This window comes from Pelobates fuscus, chromosome 9, assembly GCF_036172605.1.
Source record: "Pelobates fuscus isolate aPelFus1 chromosome 9, aPelFus1.pri, whole genome shotgun sequence".
Lineage (NCBI taxonomy): Eukaryota > Metazoa > Chordata > Amphibia > Anura > Pelobatidae > Pelobates > Pelobates fuscus.
The window spans coordinates 39,101,950-39,106,722 of NC_086325.1; positions in this window are offsets into that span (position 1 = coordinate 39,101,950).

The following is a 4,773-nucleotide window of genomic DNA, read 5'->3' on the forward strand; positions in this document are numbered from 1 at the left end:
AACCATATATTTTTGAAAAGTAGACAAGCCAGGGTATTCAATATGGGGTATGTTTGGTCACTTGTAGTAGCCACTTAGTCACACTGGCCAAAGTTAGCATTTATATTTGTTTGTGTGTTAACTAAGCAAAAAACAATAATGAACGCTAACTTTGGGCAGTGTTTGTGACTAAGTGCCTAGTAAAAAAGACTGAGTATACCCTATTTGCAATACCTTGGGTTGTCTTCTTTTGCAAATGGTATACCGTCATGGGGTTAATTTACATTCCTGGGCTACCATACGCTCTCAAAGGCAACATAACCAATCTGGCAAATTTCAAGTGAAAAAACAGACTTATATTTGACCCTGTAACTTTCAAAAACACTATAAAACCTGTACATGGGGGGTACTGTTATACTCAGGAGACTTTTCTGAACACAAATATCAATATTTCAAAACTGTAAAATGTATTACAACAATGATATCCTCAGTCAAAGTGTAATTTGTGTGTGAGAAATGCAAAAAACTTCACTTTCACTGACAATACCATCACTCCTGGGCGGCAGCAACGACCACAGTACACTTCAGCTCCAATACATGTAGTAAAAGCCAAAGAAAAAAGTTACCTGTGCTCTCTCCTTAATCCCTATGTATATTTTTAAAAATGGAGGTCATTTAGTTACTCCAATGGCCCCTGGAGGGAATGCCCGTCTGTATCACAACATTTATATCGTCAATGTAAGTGCCATTTGTGTGTGAAAATTTCACTTTCACTGACAATATCATCAATGTAATACATTTTACTGTTTTGAAATACTAATATTTGTGTTCAGCAAAGTCTCCCGAGCAAAACAGTATCCCCCATGTACAGAGTTACAGAGTTAAATATAGTGCAAGCAGATTAAATTCTCTGGACTTTCGGCCTGGGTTGTCAGGCAGGTCCCCCAAGTTGCAATCAATAAAATTACATAATTATGTAAAAATATAACATAAATATGCATGTAGAATTTAAATATATATACATATTTATATTTTCTGACCATGTCCATGGCAGCATAACGATGGGTAACGCCTCCCTATCCCTAATTAGACAGGACCTAATTAAAATAAATGTTTAAGAAACTCCTCCTTTCCCCTCCTTCCTCAGTCTTTTTGTTCCTGTCCTAGACCTATAGTTCAGGCAGTACCCCTGCTGGCAGCACTATAGACACCTATTGAAAGCAATTAAAGAATCTACAGGTATCTTTTAGAGCGGTCACATGGCCCCTGGGGGTCTTTATTTGCAGAGGGGGGACCGAACGCCGTCGATCGCGTAAGTACATATGCAGGAGAGGGAGGGAAAGGGTTAATTTATATATATATATATATATATATATATATATATATATATATACATATGGGAAAACAAGGGGTTGGCTGCACTCACCTAAACATGCTTAAATGGGGTGCTGCTGGGGGCCAATAAATACAGTAAAAATAGAAATCCAGCGCACACACTCATCAACTAAGCAGCTAAACAGCTGTCACAGGTGTCTCATCTTAGGACTCTATTTAAGCCTTGTACTGCAGAGAACTCAAGATGGAAGGATTTCGTCAAGTGAGTAGCTCATTTAGTAGACAGTTGGCAGTGAGAGTAGGACCTGCCAAAGATGGGGTACATTGACATTTGTGGCAGGCTTATGCAATGTATGATCATATAGTGTAACTAAACCCCCATTATTTTTGCCTAGATTAGGTGTTTTTAATAAAACTAGTCAAATCTGTCAGCATCAAAGTAGCTGTTTAGTTGATAAGTGAGTGCGCTGGATTTCTATTTTTACTATATATATATACATATATATCTATATCTATATATATATATATATATATATATATATATATATATTATTTATTTTACCCCTCGAGGCACTCAGCACAGGCAGCCTGCCTGATGTCTTCTGATGCTCTGCCTCACTGCCGGGAGCCGCGTGGAGCAACCCAGAAGTGATTGCAGGGGAGCGATTATACGGCAGCACGGCAGTGATGGGGGGTATTGCAGGATGCCTCGTCATCACTGCAATACCGTTAGAGCGGCTGGAAGCAATCATGATCTCTTCCAGCGCTCTAATTAGTCCTTAAGGACCGTTTTTTGTCGGACCTACCTGATTCGTCCGAGGTCGGGATGGGGTTAAAGTAGCTTGTAATTTAGAAGGGAGTGAGATATAGGAGCACAAGAGGAGGGACAAGGGGTGGGGCGGAAAGTGCTTTATGACACTCATATCTAGTTAGACTTATGAAATACAAAAAGAAGTGTCTGAAAAAGGAAGAGGCTGGAAAAGTAAGAAAAGCAATTGGACTGTGTAACCACTAGATGTGAAGATCCTTTTTTTCTGTCTGCAATTCATCCGAATTTAGGCAAATCATCTAAATTAATGAACTCCAACCCAAAATGTAGACAGCACACGAACAAACCATAACATTCAATGGATGAGCATACGTCATGATTCAGAATTCTGCCCTTAGAGCTTAAAAAGAGTTGATTGATGGGGAAAACCATGACAGACAGTAAATGTTGATTTTATTCACAGATCAAATGAGAGGTGATTAATAAAAGGATAAAAAGAGGAGTAATAAAAATATATTTATATATATGTTGTTTGTATATAAAATATAAAAACAGACTTATTTACTGCTCCTTCAGTTGTTCCCCATTCATGCACCCTTTTGGTTTAGAAAAAAAGGAGGAAAATACTTCCAAAAGTTAGGAAAAAAACAGGCTTATGGAGTATAGGCTGGAATATGAGATGAAATAATCGTACGCTAATGATGTTAATTAAATCAATAATATTAAAGCATTAGTATAGGGTAGAAATGTATACAAGAAATAATCAAGCCTAGTGGCTCACCTCTTCCATGTCCTAGTCAAGGAATGCTAACAGCTAAAACGTCATACAGAGCTACCGACTAGAGACTTTAATATTACGTATAATCTGTCAAGTCTGGTGGCTCGAAAAATAATAGGATATGTATATGGCATTCACAGAGACAATAGGTAGAAAAATGGTCACAATGCCTAACCCCTATGGTTGTGTGGGTCACTTGTGGCTAGAAGTAGCTTGTGGGTATCTGAGTCTATAACTCTAGATGACTTACAAACACATCACTTAGCTATAGGAGGTAGTATTGGAGGTAGAGTCTAGTTTGTGTGGCTGTTGCTGCCTAGATAGTTAGCAAAATAGGCACTTGGTAGGGATTTATATTGTCCCTTTTATTCTAGTGCCGATGGGTGCACCACTCGATTAGAGTGGTAGCAGGGCTAGTATACCCCTATCTAAGCAGTCTCAGACTAGAACCTGCAATGGGCATAAAGTGACCAGATAAGAGGTGAAAAAAATGAAGTGGAAAGTTTAGAGTGAATGTATGCACAGAACCATGCTTAGAATGCTGGTTGCCTGTGCATACTGATAGAGAGCCCTAGTGAAAGGAAAATAAAGAGGGAAACAGAGCCCGACGCGCGTTTCGGTGCTTGCTGTAGTGCACCTTCGTCAGGGGCTAACAGGAGACAGGAGGTTCTAGTCTGAGACTGCTTAGATAGGGGTATACTAGCCCTGCTACCACTCTAATCGAGTGGTGCACCCATCGGCACTAGAATTAAAAGGGACAATATAAATCCCTACCAAGTGCCTATTTTGCTAACTATCTAGGCAGCAACAGCCACACAAACTAGACTCTACCTCCAATACTACCTCCTATAGCTAAGTGATGTGTTTGTAAGTCATCTAGAGTTATAGACTCAGATACCCACAAGCTACTTCTAGCCACAAGTGACCCACACAACCATAGGGGTTAGGCATTGTGACCATTTTTCTACCTATTGTCTCTGTGAATGCCATATACATATCCTATTATTTTTCAAGCCACCAGACTTGACAGATTATACGTAATATTAAAGTCTCTAGTCGGTCGCTCTGTATGACGTTTTAGCAGTTAGCATTCCTTGACTAGGACATGGAAGAGGTGAGCCACTAGGCTTGATTATTTCTTGTATATATTTCTACCCTATACTAATGCTTTAATATTATTGATTTAATTAACATCATTAGCGTACGATTATTTCATCTCATATTCCAGCCTATACTCCATAAGCCTGTTTTTTTCCTAACTTTTGGAAGTATTTTCCTACTTTTTTTCTATTGTAACTAGGGGTTATGCCCCAAGACACTGCTGGAGTGTCCAATTAGGTGTTCCTCCACCTCTAAGACGGATCCTATACTTTGGACCCTTCTACACAGGTGGACTGTTCTACACCCTTTTGGTTTGTCTGATTATTTTTCCAAATCTTTTTTGTTAATGAATTTTGGATGAGCTGAATCGCCATATGGCTGAAATGTTTATATTTTTGTACAAAGTGATTAATTAGATATCTATTATTTTGTCACTTTTAGGAGGAAATGTTAAAAATCTGATGTGAAGATCAAGATTACCCAGAGAGATACTAGACTTATTTTAAGTTAAGTGGAGTGATAAGGGATTTGAGGAGATTGTAAAGAAGCGAAATGCAAAATGTACGGCAAAAGAAGAGACAGCCACTTGAACAGTTTAGGAATAAAAGAATTAGAAGAATAAAAAAAATGTCACAACTATTTTATCAACTTATTTCCTTGTTTCCAGTTTCCCACCCTACTTTCTAATTGGTGTTTCCTATTGCTTTGCCAAATTGAAATGCTTTTCAATGGGGTTATGTCACATTATCACTAAATATGTGAAAGCGTTGTCATTGTTATTTACATCCTGACCCTTTTAATGTTATGATGC